General features: G+C 38.8%; 1 long non-coding RNA gene across 2 annotated transcripts in view; it reads right to left on the bottom strand.

Annotated features, from left to right (window-relative positions):
* Nucleotides 1-20,384, bottom strand: part of LOC124084270 (uncharacterized) — a 106,060-nt gene that overhangs the window by 59,396 nt on the left and 26,280 nt on the right. The window contains exon 3 of one of the 2 annotated variants that reach the window (XR_006849077.2): nt 18,293-19,256. The exons of the other annotated variant lie outside the window; for it this stretch is intronic. This is a non-coding gene — a long non-coding RNA (uncharacterized LOC124084270). Of the gene's footprint in view, nt 1-18,292; nt 19,257-20,384 lie in introns of those variants that run through there. 2 annotated transcript variants of the gene reach the window in all.

Raw genomic sequence — 20,384 nt, forward strand, 5'->3', positions numbered from 1 at the left:
GGAGGGCTGTCAAAATGTTGTTCTAAGAAGACTGATCAATAGCCATGAGGTAGAGAAGCTGGATGAATGCCAAGCACTAGACCAGGGTGTGAACTTTCGAAACAGAGAGATCAGGTTAACTCTAAGAGCCAGACAAAGGATGAATCAGGGAAATTGGATGAAGAGAAAAGGATTGGAGAAGCCAAACAGTTTACAAGATTTCCACTTGTTTGGAGTATAGGGGACTTGCAAGATATTTGCTATAGTGCTTTGACTTTTTTTTTAAAACAAGCCAAGTCGTTTTTTATTAATATTATCTAACATTGCCATTCCCAACTGCTGCCATAAATAGAAACAATCAGCCTCAAAGTCTTTATAGATTGTCTATCTCAGTCAATAAACAGTCAGTCCTCTACCATCTGCAAAAAAAGTGGCTAGTCATGACCAGGCAAAGTGACTGTCTTTCTGAATGGAAAAACACTTTGTGTTTTGATCTTGACCAACAATGTTATTGAATGCAACTCTGAGGTCTGTCAATAAACTTTTTTTTTTTTTTTGGTACTTCAGTGTTTTCTATTGCATCACTATATGCTTTGACAAAGAGGCAAATGTCAAACTCTCAGCTGATCAATATAAAAGCCAATTTCCAACTTGTTTTTCAGGATCTTCCAAGTCTCACTTATGTTTTCATAACCCAGTTCTTCCAAAAGTAGTTTTAAATTTCAGCTTACTTTTTAATCATTATACAACATCTAAAGCCAAAGTATATACTCACATCAGATCTGAAATTTCTACAGGCTCAAAAATAGTTTGTTCCTATTCAATATGGAGCAAATTGTTATTATCCAAAAGGGCCTGGTACCTCTTAACCACAAACGAAGTCAAAGCAGTTAACCACCCACTGTCACAGGGCACCAGAGCAGTCGTCAAAGACTGGGAAGGAGGAGAGTTTATTTCAACAATGAGAAGAGAGGTCTGACACCAGAGAGAGTCACTGCTCAAGTCTTCCATATTAGGTGCCACAATGAGGCTCTGAGCATTTGATCAAAAGCAGAAGAGGGAAGATGATACAGGTGGTTGGAGCAGGGGAGGGATGAGGTTTATTGAATACTGCCTTTGCCTCCCACAACCTGTGAGTTACAGAAGGGTGATCCTCACCAGGCTGAACAGACTAGATAATCACTCAGACAGCTAAAATGAGTAATACTCCTACCCAAGGCATCTGCCTGCATCTAATGACCTATGCGGAATTAGGGGTTTTATAGGAGAAATACTTGTACTTTATTCACTTCAGGCATACACAGATAAGTAAATTCATTCCACAAATAGTTACCGAGTGTTTCCTGTTGTGCCAGGCACCATGGAAAATGCTAGACATAGAGCTGTGAAGTTGATAGTCCTGCCCTTAAGGAGATTACAATCTTAGTGAAGAAGACAACAATAAATAGATAACAACAACAAAAAAAGAATTAGTGATTGAGATAACCATGAGGCAGGAAAAACAGAAAAGAGTGAGAAAGTAAAGATAAGCTCTAAAGGGCTTCTTCAGACATAGTGTTGAAGGATGGCCTTAGAAGGGGTGACATCGGAGTTCATCGAAGACGAGAAAGAGCCAGTCAGTCAAGCCTGGAGGGTGAGCATCCCAGAGGAACTCAGGTGCAAACATCTGAGGACACACATTCAAGGTAAAGAACGGAAGGTGGAATAGCTGGAGGTGATAACTATGAAGTAAGATGGGTGTGCAGAGTGACAGGAGCTAGAATTCCTAAGGCCTTATATTTCATGGAGAAGGGTTGTCAAAAGTCACTGAAATTTCATATGGAAGAAGCACATGATTTGATTGATTCAAAGATCTTTGTGACTTCTGTGAGGAGAATGGAGGTAAAAGCAGCTTAGTGAGGAAACCACAGTGATATTCCAGGTAAGTGACGATGATGGCTCAAACCAGGAAGATGGTTCCCAAAGTGGAGTCACTGGGCCACCAACAACATCACTCAGCATCTTGTTAGAAATGCAAATTTTCAAACCCTCCTCTAGACTTACTGAATCAGAAACTCCAAGGGTGAGAACCAATGACCCATGTTTGAGCAACTCCTCTAGGTGTTCTCACCCACACTGAATCTTCAGAACCTCGAAATTCATGGTATAGAAATAGAGAAGGAAAGAAGAAAGCGGTAACAGAAGTACATTTCACTTATTGTTGTTTGTCTTCGTAACATCTGCCGTTCTGACTGGAGTGAGATGATATCTTAGAGTAGTTTTGATTTGCATTTCTCTGATTGCTAGAGATGATGAGCATTTTTTCATATATTTGTTGATTGATTGTATGTCATCTTCTGAGAAGTGTCTGTTCAGGTCCTTGGCCCATTTGTTGATTGGGTTATTTGTTTTTTCAGTGCCTAGCTTTTTGAGTCTTTATATACCCTAGAGATCAGTGCTCTATCTGATGTGTGAGGGCTAAAAATTTACTCCCAGGATGTAGGCTCCCTGTTCACCTCACAGATTGTTCCTTTTGCTGAGTAAAAGCTTTTTAGTTTGATTCCATCCCATTTCTTGGTTTTAATTCTTGCGCTATAGGAGTCTTATTAAGGAAGTTGGGGCCTAATCCCACATGATGAAGATTAGGGCCTACATTTTCTTCTTTTAGACGCAGAGTCTCTGGTTTAATTTCTAAGTCCTTGATCAATTTTGAGTTAAGTTTTGTGTATGGTGAGAGATAAGGGTTTGATTTCATTTTGTTGCATATGGATTTCCAGTTTTCCCAGCACCATTTGTTGAAGATGCTATCTTTTTTGGTACCTTTGTCTAATATAAGATAATTGAATTTTGTGGGTTAGTCTTGGGTCCTCTATTATGTACTATTGGTCTATCAGTCTTTTTTGGTGCCAATACCATGCTGTTTTTGTTACTATTGCTCTATAGTATAGTTTAAGCTCTGGTAAAAAGGTACACTCATACATTGCTGGTGGGACTGCATTCTTGTCAATTGGTGGTGATTTCTAAAGCTTGGAAATTATAATATTGAGGCAGACTGGCAGCTATGAAATGAGCAAGATAAGTATGTAGAGGAAGCTGGGTTAGGAGAGAGGACAGTGGAGGAGATTTTCAGAGGCAGAGATCTCTGCAGCTCGAGGAGGTGGGAAGAATGGCTTAGCTTCTTGGTAGCTTCACTAATCAGGGTCTGGTTATATGGCCTGTCCATAAGATTGTCTTTTAACATATAGTAAATTTGAGCTAGCTTAAATGGTGTTTTGTTGCCGTCAAAGGAACCCTGACAAGAAAAGAGGCACCACTAGCTGATGGTAATTCTCTCCTCCATTCTTTTTTTTTTTTCATTACAATCCTTATTACACATATAGAGCACTATTTTTCATATCTCTGTACATACAATATGTTCACACCAACTTATGCCATTATACACTCTTTTTTTGCATTACAATTCTTAATACACATATATACCACAATTTTTCATATCTCTGTTTGTATATAAGGTATATTCGCCCCAAATTCAAATCTTCATACATGTAATACATGTATTTTTGGGAGAAGTACAAAGAATAATCTCCTCCATTCTTTGTACTTCTCCCAGGCAGGGCTCCTCAGAGGTCCTGCCCCTTCCCTTCTCCTAAGACTGTCACAGCAAAGCATGACTACTAAATTCCTAGAGTGAAGTACCAAGAATCAATTGCTCAAATGCTGTCAAAAAGTGACATCCAAGTTTGAGTGACAATGATGTCTCTGGTCCTGTCTCTATCCACTTTTCTATTTTTAGTTCTGCTCCTGCTCTCTGAAAATTATAATACTTAAGCAATTTCCAGGAGTTATTTAACAAGTACCTCTCCCTTCTTTGAAGATGATTCTTTGATCCTGAGCTTACATCCTTCAATGAGTGACAGGGACTTTAGAATGTGCCATTTTACTAAATTCCAAAAGAGACTTTGAATGAAGGGCTTGAGCCCATTGGTTGATTATATAGATTGGAGCTTTTCAGAAGAAACTTCCCTTAGTCCAGTGTCTTCACCAAGTTACTCTCTATCTATAAAATATAGCTAACATAGCCAGGCTTTCTCAAGGATGCTGGGATATAAATCAACCTAATGGGTGGGAAATGCTTTGTAAACAAATGACAACTAGTATTATTATTGTCAATGCCTATTTGTCTTCAGGTATGTTATTTAAGGTGTAAATGTCACATACAAAGAAGAACTACCCAACACTCAGAACTGTATAAGGATGGAGGGAGCTACTGTAGGTCTTCTAGTAAATGACAGCTATTTGAAAAGCACTCAAGTGTGTGTGTATGTGTGTGTGTGTGTGTGTTTAATATTTAAATTTTATATTAAAAACAAATTATATCTCCCATGAGAAAACAATTGTACAGGTTTTAAAACCTATATGTGAATTAGATATTAATTAATGGTAAGCAGCTAGGGAGAAGGAGTTTAAGCAAAGAAGATAAACATCACCCTTATCCAAAGAATCTGTGAAATTTCATATGAATCCTGCTGCAAAGTAAATCTCCACCTCCATCCTGCAGGCAGTATTTGAAAACATATTGCCAGGAGCTACAGATCAGATGTCACAGAAACAGATGAGACTACAGGAACCATCCCTGTGGGGAGGTGGAGAAAGCAGGATTAGGCAGAAGTTGGACTATATTCAGTCACACAAAAAGCCTCTGCTGATCCCAAAGGAATGTCTGAAGCTGGGTTGACCCTGCAGAGTCATTCCCAGCCAAGTAAGAAGCAAGGCTTTTATTTCTCCCACGTCAGTCACTGGGTGCAGGCTCCCCAAGGAAGGGGCATGATGGTTCTCTTCAGCTAGGGGCAATTGCCAGAAGGTTCTACTCAGCTGCAAATGTCAGCCCTCTCAGAAGGGAGTAGAATTAGAGCTTCAGTTCTGAAGCAGGGGCTATAGAAATCTGGGACACATGGTAGGAGTCATTACCACTAGGTCAGAGTTACCATTGTAGTGTGTGTGTGTGCGTGTGTGTGTGTGTGTGTGTGTGTGTATGCCAATGAAATATGCAACTAAAAGGAACTCTGTGAAACAGAGGTGTTCTTCTTAGTGTTCTTGTGGCATGTTGTCAAGGGGCAGGAACATATTCTAAACTAATTAACCAGTATTTTCATCTCAGTAGAATCTGTGACCAGAAGCAGGAAAGCTTCAGAAAACACCTGTACACATATGCCAAGCCTAGCACTACACCACACCTCTGGCTCCTGAAACCACACATTGCATCCTTTATCACTGTTATTTAATTCCAAGAACAAGGGCTTGACTTTAACCCAGTTGAAAGAGTTAATCCTGTTTTTCAAGCTTGCCATCTCCGTTAGCACATACACCTGAGAATTGACAGTATCATTTCAAAAAGACCCATGCTATTGAACTAACAATTAAAGAGGTATTATCAGAAATAACTTGGAGAATTAAAAGATCAAAAATAACATCTTTGAATACTTGTGATTCCTTCATTAAATGATAGGACATGCTAAAACTTATCTACACAAAATTTTAAAGGTTTTCTTGAAACTTTTATACATATTCATTTCTTGAAACATTTTTATAAAACTTTCTGAAATAATTTGGGAAAAATTGCTTTAGTTATTATTGAAACTACGCATTTTTGTATAAGTCTAAAGAAGGGCATCTGCTCTTACTAGTGAAACTCTAATTTCACTAACGACTCTTTGTCCCCTCTTACTGACTATTTTTACCTTGGCTCAGAAATTTAAAAGTTCAAGAAGACATATTAACTTGATAGTTAATTCAAAGATGATATTCCATGATTTTTGTTCACCTTTAATGGGCAGTGTGTCCAGGTTATATCTCCCAAGAGGATAGCCATTGGTGCTTTTCCTGGATGCTCAATACTTCTTTGCCCATTTTCTAGGATTTTTTATCTCCAACCAGGGAAAATGTACATTGCCTTAGGTTAATGGTTTGACAGATTATAAACAACCATTGTTGCTTTCATTTGGACGTTCTTTAGATTTTCAAAAATGACTTTAACAAGTACTTTGGAATCCCTGGATCCTTTCCAACTTATCACTGTCATATTGTTGATGTATCAAATTGATAGGTAAGTAAGAATTTATTTTATGCTTGAGTATGGAAATAGTCCCTCCCTGAACCCATGGGTATAAATAGATTTCTCACCAGTGTGGAGGCTATCTAAATTACCTGCGGATAACATAGATTCCCAAGCTAGAGTGCCCAGCTTCAAATTCTACCACTTAGTGGTGGAGAAATTACCACCTCTCTGCCCCAGCTTCCACATCTACAAAATGGAAGAATCTACTCATAGAATCACTGTTCCAAGTGATTGATTTAAAAGCAGTGCCTTACAGAGTAAAAAAGGAACTACTATTATTGCTGTTATTTTTTAGAATTAATTCAGTTAAAAGTAATGTCTGATCTAAAAGTTGCTATATACATGATAGTGCTACTATTGCTGTGCTATTTAAAAACACAACATTTTAAAATTGTTACCACTTACACAGCTAAGTTATGACATTTATTTTTAATGATAGTACAAAATTCATTATGAGGCTTAATTATTCTCCTCTGTTTTAAATGAAATAACATACTAGATCTCACACATTGGCATTGAAAAGATGATATCCGATCTAATGAACATATTCATCTGTTTGTTCCACCAGCATCAGAGTACCCTCTTGAAACAAGGTGCTGGGCTGGTGCTCCAGAAATTATCCAGGCTCTCCCCAGAGTTAGGGCCATCATTCCTCCCAGAGGTCCACTAAAACTAGTCCTTTGTCAAGGGCCATGGAGGACTTTTTCATCTCACATTTATTCTTCAACAATCATTGCTAGCAAATGCCTTAAGACCGTGGACATGAAGCATCCTTTTAGGTAATTGAAAGCTTTAGAAAGATATATATTACGTATTAGAAAGTCAGAGGAGATTCCAAGAAAAGGATTTAGCAAATGCTATGATATTTTTCTACAAAACCATATGATACCTCCACCAATATCTATTTCTAGCTGGACATAATGGCTCACGCTTATAATACCAGCGATCCAGGGATCTGAGAAATGGCAAGTTCAAGGCTAGCCTGGACAAGTTAATGAGACCCTATCTCAAAAAATTAAAAGGCATGAGAATGTAACTCAGTGGTAGAGTGACCCTTGTTTCATTCCCCAGTACTAAAAAAAAAAAAATTATTTCTAGGCAAATACTATTTTAGCAAACCACTTTCTACATACCTGCAACTTAAGAGAACTGTTATAGACAGTCTTTCCGTTTTCCCGAATTTCCTTTAATGATATGATTCTGCTTCACAAAACTTCCTATTTACCTTGATAGCTCACTAGTATCATCAATAGTTGTTATTGGGTATGGCTAAAACAAGTCAGTCATGTGCCCTAACTGAATGCTTGTTTTATGACAAACATTATACTATCCAATACAGAGGAAAATTTTTAAATGTCAAAAGGAGAATTGACCAAATTTTTAAATTCAATTTTTTTTTTCAAAAAGCCTGGGCATGATGGAAATGTTCAGAGAAAACTTTAGGGAAGTAAATTTTAAGCTAGAAAAGTTATATACATGATTGGCGAGAGCAAGGAAGGGGTTCTGGTATTCACCAAGACAGAGAGGAAGGAATAAGAATTAGAAAATCTGTGCAGAGCAACACACACACGCACACCCCTCTGCCCTTCCAAACCTCCTATTGGTAAGAGGTCAAGGACTAGCCAGTCAAAGAACTTGATGAATATTGTGAAGTGTCTGCTGCATGGCTGAGGAAGAGCCATGGATTCTGTGGTCCCTGATGAGACATGACCTTTGCAAGATTCCCCGGATGACTGGGGTTGAATGTTAGGAATCCCTGTGAACCCGGGAGGAGATCTCAACTATCAGAGGAGAATTTCAGGTTCTGGAAGCTATCTGTCATTGGACACTGAGTAGTAAGTGGTAATGCCTAGACTGTTGCTGGAGGGATGTTTCCTATCCAATACAAGAAAAATTCCAGGGCTATTCATACCAGAAATCTGACTCCAAGTCCCACCTCAGGGGTTTTAAAGCTACCTCTTATGGCCACAGTTCTGGAAAGAGTAGAGACGCCAGAGAAACCACAGACTAAGAGAACTCAGGTTAGAAACTCAAAGACCATCTATCCTGCTCCCGTGCAGTCATTAGCAAGCAAAGCTCAAGACCTCTCTGGCAACGATGGGGATTGGAGTGGGGGTAGTGCCAAGAAGCAAATGTCCTCATGGCAGAGAAGCCCAGGAAAAGAATATAGGCACACACAGTATCAGACAGGATCAGCTCTTTTCCTATGGGTCTGACAGTGGCTGAGGCTTCTAACAGTTCTTGAAAGAAGGGAGACCACAGCCTGACATTCAAATCCATGACTTAATACATCTTAAGATACAGGGAAACTTCAAGCCTTCTCAATATATTCTTTGGTCTTCAAAATCCCTAGGTTAAAAAAACATTTAAAATTTCACTATATAGGCATGCTTGGCCCCAGTGGACACAACCTGTAGAGTTAGGTTCCAGGGGACCCAAACAAAGCAAAGGAAATGGGCATCTTCCCCTGTCTCCAACCTGAAGGAATTGTCCTAAGAGAATTACCTATGTTTCTGTGATCCACACAGCACAAAGGCCCACACCAACAGATGAATCATGGGTCTATATCAGACTGGTCTACACCAGCCTTCTGGGGACATTCTGAGTACCTGAATCTTCTCTAATCCTGAACTGTTCCTTCAGAACAGCACCAGTCAATCTGGAAAAAAGGAGAAATCTATTCACCTTGGTACTTCCCCAGTTTTCCTAACTTGAACTTGCTTCTGTATCTACTTCTTTAACAGGTTCTTGTAGAGTGTTTACTATGTTCTAGACACTATTCTGAGTACTTTAGGGAACCGACCCATCTAATCACCAAAATACCCTATCAACTGCATGCCTTCCTTTCCACATACACACACACATCCACACAGTATCACTCACACATACATAAACCCACACTTGCCCCTCTATATGTCTACCTCTTTATGCTTTTTATGTGATCAAGCATTAGGCCCTTATTTATTTCTTCATTTCATCTCAATCTGGATTATTGGCTCCAAACAGGCAAGAACTCTATGTTGACGCTCATCCAAATGCTGTGACTTCCAGGAACTTCCACATTTGTTTCCTCCCTGGCAAATTATTGAAGAGAATGCCACTTGCTAATGTTGTTGTTTCCTCTCAGGAGCAAATCCTTCAGACTTCCTGAGAATAAAATAGCTTGCTTCCTGTGTTAGCTAAGATTTTCAGAGAAGAAGAGCCAACAGGACCCACCGTCTGTAAACTGGAGAACCAAGAAAGCCAGTGCTGCAATTCAGTCCAAGTTCAGAGGCCTGAGAACTGAAGCATGCTGATGGAGATTAAGTCCATGGGCCTCAGACCATCAGTGCTCTCTTACTACTGGAATATATGCTCATTAACATCTCTAAATCTGATCAGATTTGAAAGCCAATTCCAGAAACCCCAGAAGCAATTCAGAGAACTCATCCTTAATATTCTGTTCCTTCTGAATTTGTGTCAGTTCTCTAACAGAAGCTTTGGCTATATCTATCTATCTATTGTGCTTCCATTTGAGGATATTTATTATGAGTTCCCATAATTATGGAGGCTGGTGTATGTCCTGGTTTGAGTCTGAAAGCCTGAGAACTAAGAGTATTGATATCTAAGGACAGGAAGAGATGGATGTTCCATCTCAAAAAGAAAAGTAAAATGGTTTCTCAAAAAGAAACTATTCCTTTGTTTGTTCTATTCAGGCCGTCATTGGATTGGATTATGCCTACCCACATTGTAGAGTACCATCTGCTTTATTCAGTTTGTAAATTCAACTTCTAATCTCTTCTGGGAGTGCCCACATAGGCACACCCAGAAACAATGTTTTATCATCTTTCTGGGCATCCTGTGGCCCAGTTAAGTGGACACATAAAATGAGCTATCACACTGACCCTTCTCAGACATGGGATTTCGGGTGTGTATACCATTACCATTGCTACAAGTCCTGCTATTTCTATGTGGCTGCTTAACTCAGGCATCTCAGCACCACTGAGGATACTTTTAAAGACATTATCTTTCTGTCAAATTGCAGGACTCTGGGCACAAGAGCTATGACCACAACAATTTTCTCCCACACCCAGGTCTGGCCTTGCCACATTCAGCTCTACTGGGGCTGTGAAGTCCCTTATGGAGTGATTAGAGTGACACTCTGAGCAATTAGGGGCTTGACAAATACTTTTTCATCGTGCTAAAACTGAAGATCAGAGGAACAAAACAATCCCTGAAACAAAGAGACACGTTGTGAGTAAATTCACCTTTCAGAATGGGTCATTTGGCCACCAGACCCCTCTGTGCCCAGCATGGAGGACAGCAACATGGTGAGGACTGGGACCACGGCTCCAAGTTCTGTAGCACCAAATACCTCCACTGCACAGAGGAACAATAAAATTCTAAATTTAATAACTAAATTGGAAAAATATTAACCAACATAAAGGATTAGGAACTCACAAACTGGCATATGCAAAACCCCCATAGATTTCAAACTCAATAGCAAGTGTTTATTCAAAAACACTAATTAACAAGCAAAATGCAGGTTCATGAAACAGAGATCTTAAGAAAGCAAGGAAAGATGGAGAGATGGGGGGGGGGAAGCCAGACAATTTTCTTAGTGAGAATGATGAGAGAATTGCTTGCTCAAGGGCAAATTTTATGGAAAATCATGATCCAGTGCTAACGGAGAGAGAAACCTTTCCAAAGAGTTAATGGAGCAGTTAGAGAAATTCAGGTTCAGTAAATCATGAGGACTGGGAGTATTGATCTGAACATTCTGGTAGATGAAAATATGGAGCTGAGCTGCTGACCCAACTATATAATAGAACAGCTCTTCAGAAGTGGCTGGGGATTTTAGTTGCTGAGTTGATGCTGGAGTCTTGCCCATGGAGCTCTCCATCCTAAGTTGGTTCTCTTAAGAAATTCTGCACACTCCATCCTGAAGGTGAGGAGGCTTTCACACTCATATAACTCCCACAACTGCACCCTTATCTCCCTAGTGATTCCTGAATCCATAACATATAGCCCAAACTCTCATGTGATCTGAGGCAGGGGGTTGGGTGTCTCCAGGAATGTCTACTCAGGTATTCAAATGACTCACAATCAGAATTAATTAGACACTCGACATCCTCAATGCCCTCACCATTAGAGCCAATGGTGGTGGGGGGGGGGAGCAAGCAAACCATGTAGTTATCCAAATTGTTTTCCCTGTCCTCCAGCCTCAAAAACATGGAGATAACTGTGATTTCTCCCACTTTCCAATAATGTTATCATTTGACTTCCAAGTATTCAGCTTTTGATTCAGTTTACCCATCTGGAGAATACCAATAACAAAGGGTTGATAAGAAAATTGTATGTAAAGTGCTCAGAGTGACATCTGGCTCACAGTTACACAAAAGCCACCATTCTAACCAACAATGGCAACACTGAAACAGTTCTTTCCTTTTTCCTCTGTATAGACTCCATCAGCCTCACCAGCCTCATCAGGCTGCTCTCATGATGAAGTCTCCACCTAGACCCTAGAATGATCCCATTAAGTATGAGTTACCTGCCGAACTCACAATATGAGTAGAGAATAGGATAGTGCCCTGAGAAGAGAAATGAGATTTGGCTTGGACATCCCACCAAGCACCATTCAGGCCAGGGGCTTCCCTTCAAGGAAAGCTATCCAAACTGTGTTGTCTTTGGAGTGTGGAGACCCAGAGCATGGACCCTGCCCATAGTTAAAGGCAGTCCCATCAGCTGGTTAGCGGGCTGAGATGCTCTGGAACGGTACTTCAGAGCCATTTTTCATAGTTTTATAAAGATGTCTGGACAATTGTATGTAAGATAAGTAGGAACTTGTATGCATTAAAAATTAATAGAAATTTGTATGAATAATGAATTCATGGTGGTGTATAAAATGATGATACATTACCTCCAGGTTAGACAATGCACCCCTGAAGTGGTATGGGTTATGTGACATTACCATCTTTTTGCTGGTGGTCTGAGGAGAACAGATACAAAGGAGAAAGCAAATAAAATCTAGGCTGAGTGAAGGACATTCAGCTGGACAAGCTGCTTATGCTTATAAAGCAATATGTAAGGATCTATCCCTATCCCTTCATTCTCATAGATGTGTCACACAGCCCCGAGCCTCTGAACCTAAATTGCAAGCAATACAAATTCTTTGCACTGACCCAGCCTCTCAGGGCTGAGAGACCACTTATGATGCCCCAAAGCGTGTGTGGGTCAGCCATTATGGAGCCAGGCCAGACAGGAATGTATTTTCAGGAATTGCATTGATCTGTCCTGGTCACAGAGGGTCAAGAAGGAAAGAACCCAGAATAAAGCAGTGTTTACCAAACTCCAAACTCTGTCCCACCCACGTCCTTCTCATCCAGACTGCTTTGGGACATCCAAAGAAAAACTGTCATCTATGTCCATCTATAGCCTCATGAGGTTATTTCCAAAGACCATGGTAGTTTCCCATGTTTTCCCTCTCATCTTGCCAGTATCTAATTTCTTGGTTATTTCACACTAACACAGACTAACACACACACACACACACACACACACATACACACTAACTCCCATACACACTTCTCTCTCTCTCTCTCTCTCTCTCTCTCTCTCTCTCTCTCTCTCACACACACACACACACACCACTGACGTATTTTGGCTTGCAAAATTTTAGATAATAATGTTGGCTCAACAGGAGAAACCAACAACAAAACAGAATATTTCCTGGCAAATTAAAGACAGGCAGAGCCTGGTAACACATTTCCAAAGTGTGCTTCCCCACACAGCTTCTTTAATGCAATTCTTTTTTGCCCTAAAGGAAATTCATGATAATGAAATCTATACTTGAAAATCAAGCCTTCCTAAGTAGAGAGACCTTGGGACTGTTTGTTCTCTGTAGTGTAGCTGTGTGTGGCATGACCCTGTTCCTGAGTACGCTTGTCAGAGTAAGTGTTTGGGAAGAGGGGGATGCTGCTATGTATGCGATCTGAGCCCACTTTCAAAGCTGATCCCAAGGGGTAAAATAAGATAGGGATCTAATTTGAGGAGACACTAAAATCTTCTACCCTGTTTTATCTAACAGAATTCCGGTGCTTGTTTTTCATTATAAAGATCTGGGTAATAACTTTCTTTAGTGCTTAAATTTTTTTCCTGGGGATTGCTAGTGGAAAGTCAAATATGCTGATTTACAAACAGAGGTTTCTAAAGTACTATTTTTAGAACAATGCTGTACCAGATTTATAAGGGGGGGGGGAGAAACTACAGTCACTTTTGAGCAAAGTAGCATTTCACTGCATAATAATGAAGTACTAATTGCTCTTTGTCATCACTTTTTATGCAAATTGCCCTGGAGCATTTGCCCAATATGCATTTTACATTTTAACAAAGAAAGTGGAATCTTGACAAACAAGAATCGTGTACCCAAGCAAAAATAAAAATATCAGCTATAAAATAAACTGCTTAAGGTGCGTTCTCAAAGGATATAAATTTTTCGATTGTAGCATTCCCATTATTAGATCTATTTGACCAACAAGATTCCTTTGAATTTAAAATAATGGTTTATGCGTCAAGCAAAAAATAAGTTTGTATGCAAAATCTGCATATTTTACTCATCCTACAATTTACTGTGGAAGTTTGATGTGAAAATTATGTTCCCAGCAGAATTTAAATAGACCAGGTCAAAATGCAGATTGTCAAGGAATCAAATTGTGTCAAAGCATTTATCACAGGCACAAGTCTATCTTAGAGTTTTCCCTTCTCCTAATGTGTTTCAGTTTTCATAGAGACAGTCATCAGCATTATCAAAAGATAAAAAAAGAAATGTAATTTGCATATCATAAATAAGTACAGGCTTGAGATATACCTCGAGAGTGTGTGTTCAAATGCTGGTCTTCTGACTATCACTGGTCACTATCATACCTGGCACCAGACAAATAGAAGAGAAGAAAGAATTGTGACTTTAACATTTTTAGAGACCTTTAGAAAGAAAGGTAAAATTCAAATCCGGTCTTCCAGATTATTGTGAAGATATATTTGTCAAGATAAAAAGATAGAACATATTTTATTTAACAGTCTGTTAGCTTGATCTATACTATTTAAATATTTAAACATACAGTATTTGGGCTGCCATTTGCACTCTCATCCTAGGGCCCACAAAAGTTAGGGGCAGGACTACTTCTTAAAACTACTACACATTTCCAACTCCCAAGCTTCAATGAAATCCATACATTCTCATTCTAAAAAAAGAATGAAATTTAAAGGCAGCTGACTTCAAAGGCCATCACCTATGCTTTTCAGTAAATCTGCACTTCGCAAATAGAAAAATACAGTAACAGGTACTATTTAAGAAAAAGAATAGAAGATCTTCTCAAATGCACCAAAATGAACTGTTGCTTCATATGAATGACCATTGTGGAGTGTTATTTCCAAAGTAGGATAATTCCTTGGAGGAGTAATCATTACACTGCGAAGCTGTTTAGTTCCAGACTTTAAAGTCATTTACAGCCTTTAAGTAATTACTCTACAGCCCCTTCTTCTAGGATGGAGCTTTTACAAGCTCCCAGCCCCAGATCCAGAAGAGTATTTGCCTAAGGTCATTGAATCAGTCAGGGGCAAGTGGAACTGTGGAATCCTCACTCATGGGCCCAGACTGCCTCCATTAGACAGCTTGAGTATGAGATGAAATACTGGTAAACATGAGCTTCTGTGCCCAGGAAATGCACTGTGAAGGGCGTAATGAATTACTTATGCTGTGTAGTGTATGTATAAATCATATTAAAGCATGCTGAATAGTACATTATCATGCTTCTATTTTGCATTACAAAAGTAACTAATGTAAGCTGCAAAGTGTACTTTTAATCCATTATTCATTTCTAAAAGTAGTCAGACCACTATTCAAGTACCATAAAAGGCTACCAGTATAAGCAAATCTGCTTTTCAATTTATGAAGATGAAACAGCAAGATTTTTAAATCAATTTTAAATTAGTCAAGTTGTATTTATCAAAACTCACATTAAATTTATGCATTTTTTGTTCCCATGGAGGAATTATGACAAACTTAAACTTCTTCCCTCAAAGCAATTATAATTTTCAAGTCCACAATCAATATGATTCCTCTCATTATATGTGATTAGCTGATATTGTTTGTTTTTCTTAACTTTTAGTTTTTACATTGGGTCAAAAATCTACTTTTCATTTCCTCTCCTGTTTAGGTTCAGCTATATACAATCTGGTGCATAAGCAAGAAGTTGGAACTTGTTTATCTGCCCAGAGCATCCTATCAACAGTGACCCATAAAAAGGCTTCTCTAGTCATCCTGCAAAAGACAGAGTCACAAAAGAAGATTGTTACATATTGATTTAAAAAAAAAAAAACATAAGCAGGGCTGGAGTTGTGGCTCAGTGGTAGAGTACTCGCCTAGCATGGGTGAGGCACTGAGTTCCATCTTCAGCACCACATAAAAATAAATCAATAAAAATAAAGGCATTGTGTCCACCTATAACTAAAAAAAAATTTTTTAAAGCAACACAAGCACAAAATACAGATAGCAAATCAAGAAAATGTTTGCAACCCATATTGCAAAAGCCAAATTTCTTAGTGCTTATAGAAATCTAGATATCAAGAAAAGCCTAAACACTAACAAAAACTGAATGAAGAATGTGAACAGAAAATTCACAGTAAAAGAAAATACAAATAAACCTAAAACCTAAAAATATATGCAACCTTACTCATATAAAGAGAAATTCAAATGAAAATGGCATAGTGATATTGTTGCTCACCTATTACATTGGCAGCAAAAATTCCCAAAGTTTGATAAAATAATTGTTGGCAGAGCTGTGGGAAAATAACCACCCACATGTGTTGTGGGGCTGCAAATTAGAATAAATATTATGGATGGCAGAGGACAATCCCTATCAAGGTTATTTGCTTTCATCCAGTAATTCCACATCTGGGAATTTATTCTCCAGATGGATAGATGCACACATTTATGAAATGAGATATGCACAAAGTTATTTATTGCAGTATTATTTGTAATTGCAAAAGTTTGAAAGCTACCCAAATGTCTATTATTAAGCATAAAGTTTCATCTTATCTGTCAATTGACTAGGCTATAGGATACCCAGATATATGGTCAAACATTTTTCTGGGTTTTGGGGATGGCATTAATAAAGCAGGTTGCCCTCCCCAGTATGGGTGAGTCTCATCCAATCAGTTGAAGGCCTGAATATAACAAAAAGGCAAAGTAAGAATTTCTCCTGCCTGATGGCCTTCGAACTGGAGCATCAATTTTTACTGTCCTCTGATTTCATTAGCTCTTCCTGGGTTTCAAGCTTGCTGTCCTCTAGATTAGAAGTATCATTAGCTCACTTTTGTCCCCAGCTTACAGACTTGCTCTTCCTTACAATAAATTTCTTTCTGTGCATATTTTTCTCTGGAGAAGTCTGACTAATACAATAGGGAATACATTAAATAAATTATAATACACATTTTAGGAATAGTATTAAGCTATAAAAAATGAGGAATCCCTGCCTATTGATAGGGAAAGATATCTAGGACATACTAAGAGAATAATAATAAAGGTATGGAACAGGATATATTTTATGATAGATTTGCATAAAAGATGAGGGGAGTAAAGGATGTACATTTGTAATTGCTTATATGTGCATTAAGAAACAGTAAAAAGAAACCCAAAAATATAAAAATAAAACTATTCTACTGAGAAGCAAAGTGAACCAGAACAATATTTCTACATGAACACTTTGTCAGTCCTTTTGAGTTTTTAATTATATGAATATATTATTTATTCAAAATATTTAAATGAAAAATAAATGGTGGTATTTATCATATTATCCTAATTTATTTATTTTGTACCACTCATCATTATCTGATGCTTTCTTGTTTAATTATGTGCTTATTTGGCCCTCTCTTTCAACAGGGATCAGCAAATCACTGACCCATGGGCTAAATCTAACATGCTTATTATTTTATAAATGAAGCTATAAGAAGATGATTCATAGTGGGATAGGGAGAGGGAGCATGAGAGGAATAGAAAAACTCTAGATAGGGCAGAAGGGTTGGAGGGGAAGGGAGGGGTCATGGGGTTAGAAATGATAGTGGAATGTGATAGTCATTATTATCCAAAGTACGTGTATGAAGACACAAACTGGCATGAATATACTTTGTATACAACCAGAGATATGAAAAAATGTGCTCTATATGAGTAATAAGAATTGTAATGTATTCCACTGTCATATATAAATATAAATAAATAAATAAACACCACCATGTCCCCTCATTTACATATTTCTAAGGCTGCTTTTGTGTAATAGCACCCAAGCTGAGTAGTTGTTTCTTAGAACCCCTACAAAGCCTAAAAATCTTACTCTCTGGCCTTAAAAAAAAAAAAAAAAAAACCAATAAAAAACTTTGCACATACTGGCTCAAGAATGTGAACTCCTTTCTAATAAAATGTAAGAGCAGAAAGCTTATTTGGTCTCCACTCAAGAAGAGTGTCTAGTATATATTAGATACTCAAGAAATACTTTCACAAATTGAGTTGTGCAGGAAACAAACCCCAAGGTGGAGACAGGTGGGCAGAGGGTCAGCAGGGAGTGTTCCTAGGACATCACTTGAGAAGGGGAGAGGAGCAGGCTTGGGCAGAGCGAGAAGTAAAGCTCCGGGCAGACTCCATGGAATACTTTGCCTGATTGACAGAGGGTTCTGAAGATGGTAAGAACTTGGAGCTAAGGGAGTTGAGAGGACTGGGCTTTTAGAGTCCCAGTTGGATCTGCCATTGGACGTGGGCCAACCTGGGAAGGAGGTGATCTTGAGAGAAGAAGCTTTCTTTAGACAAATCTACTCCTGAAGCAGTGATGCCAGCTGAGGGCCTTCTGTAAGATTGCCTTTCCTAACAACTCTGCCAGCAGCACTTCCAACAGCTGGGGGTAATAATTCCTTAAGTCCTGGGGGGAAAGGGGTGTAACATATCATGCTTCATAAATGTGAACTGAATAAACAACCATATGAGTGTTTGTATGCATCTGCTCCAATGATAATGCCAGCTCTTTGGGAAGTATCATTCCAAATGTGATTATGTTTTTTTCTTATCGTGATTTTATCCTCATAATCTTTCTTTGGACTTTTCTGTATATGTCTGAGTTTGTGTCCTCTCAGAGGCAGACTCTGAGATAATAACTGGAGCTCAAGTCATTTTCTTTTTTTAGATTCAGGAAAAGCATTTTATTTTATTTTATTTGTTGTTCAAAACATTACAAAGCTCTTGACATATCATATTTCATACATTAGATTCAAGTGGGTTATGAACTCCCATTTTTACCCCGTATACAGATTGCAGAATCACGTCGGTTACACATCCACATTTTTACATAATGCCATATTAGTAACTGTTGTATTCTGCTGCCTTTCCTAACTTCTACTATCCCCCCTCCCCTCCCCTCCCATCTTCTCTCTCTACCCCATCTACTGTAATTCATTTCTCTCCTTGTTTTTTTCCCATTCCCCTCACAACCTCTTATATGCAATTTTGTGTAACAATGAGGGTCTCCTTCCATTTCCATGCAATTTCCCTTCTCTCTCCCTTTCCCTCCCACCTCATGTCTCTGTTTAATGTTAATCTTTTCCTCCTGCTCTTCCTCCCTGCTCTGTTCTTAGTTGCTCTCATTATATCAAAGAAGACATTTGGCATTTGTTTTTTAGGGATTGGCTAGCTTCACTTAGCATAATCTGCTCTAATGCCATCCATTTCCCTGCAAATTCCATGATTTTGTCATTTTTTAGTGCAGAGTAATACTCCATTGTGTATAAATGCCACATTTTTTTATCCATTCATCTATTGAAGGGCATCTGGGTTGGTTCCACAGTCTAGCTATTGTGAATTGTGCTGCTATGAACATCGATGTGGCAGTATACCTGTAGTACGCTCTTTTAAGGTCTTCAGGGAATAGTCCGAGAAGGGCAATAGCTGGGTCAAATGGTGGTTCCATTCCCAGCTTTCCCAGGAATCTCCATACTGCTTTCCAAATTGGCGGCACCAATTTGCAGTCCCACCAGCAATGTACAAGAGTACCCTTTTCCCCACATCCTCGCCAGCACTTGTTGTTGTTTGACTTCATAATGGCTGCCAGTCTTACTGGAGTGAGATGGTATCTTGGGGTGGTTTTGATTTGCATTTCTCTGACTGCTTCAAGTCATTTTTGTGAGACACAGAGAACAAACATAGGGAAGGCGGAACAGTCAGTCCCACTGGCCATGGACAATACAGAATCATGTTATTCAAAGTGGGGTTCAGGGAATAGTCCCATCCAGGAACTGTCTTTGACTGCCACTGAGTTTATAACTACTGTTGTGATCAATTGCACCCTATTTTGGTCCTTGGCTTCTGATCAGAAGTAAGCAGATAATTTCCCCCCACAAACTCCAAATCATCGTTACCTCCCTTTAACTTTAGATTGAAAAGTTATGCTGGTATTTAAATGCTCCAGAGTAATTTGGAGCAAATACTGCCTTTCCTTTGTTCCTTTCCCTAACAATAAAACCAAACTACCAGCTTAGACATTATCAAGTGGAAAGTGTAAGTTTGCCTTTCCTAACAACTCTGCTCTAAGAATGGTTAGTTTCACCTTCCCTCACTCTCCTATCAAGCATCACTATGCATTGCCATCAATACCAGGAAGGCAGAGAGAGAAATGAAATTGTCAACCCCTTGAGGGCTGAGAGCATGGCTCAGTGGTAGACTGCTTAGCACCACAAAACCAAAGTCATCTACAGCATTTTTCACCCATGTGGGAGATTGCAACCACATAACCATATCTTTCCAATCTGAGGATAGTGATTTTCCACAATTTTTTTTCGGAGAGGGTGAAATACTTCCCATCTCAAACGTAAGTTCTAGCCTTTGAAGCTAAAGAATCTATATTTCTCATTTTAAAACAATGGTTCCTATGGGAACAAAGTATCATTTTCTCTTAGCAACCACTGCAGCTTTTACAGCATTGATAAACTTGGTTTCAACACAAAAGTACTTTCAGTAAGAGCTTATTGTTACTGTAAAACCAAGCTTACTGTAGTATAAATTTAAAAAAAAAAAAAGCGTCCTGCCAGGATTGGTGGTACATGCTTATTATCTCAGTGCATTGAGGGGCTGAGGGAGGAGGATTGCAAATTTGAAGTCATCCTTGGTAGCTTTGTAAGACCCTGTCTCAAAATAAAAAGATAAGGGCTGGGAATATAGGCCCGTGGTAAAGTACCCTTGGGTTCAATCACCAATACCAAATAAATAAATAAATAAATAAATCCTAAGAAATTACAA

Source organism: Marmota monax, unplaced genomic scaffold (assembly GCF_021218885.2).
Source record: "Marmota monax isolate L192 unplaced genomic scaffold, Marmota_monax_Labrador192_F-V1.1 WCK01_AAM20220418_F8-fsc00013, whole genome shotgun sequence".
NCBI classification, from domain to species: domain Eukaryota; kingdom Metazoa; phylum Chordata; class Mammalia; order Rodentia; family Sciuridae; genus Marmota; species Marmota monax.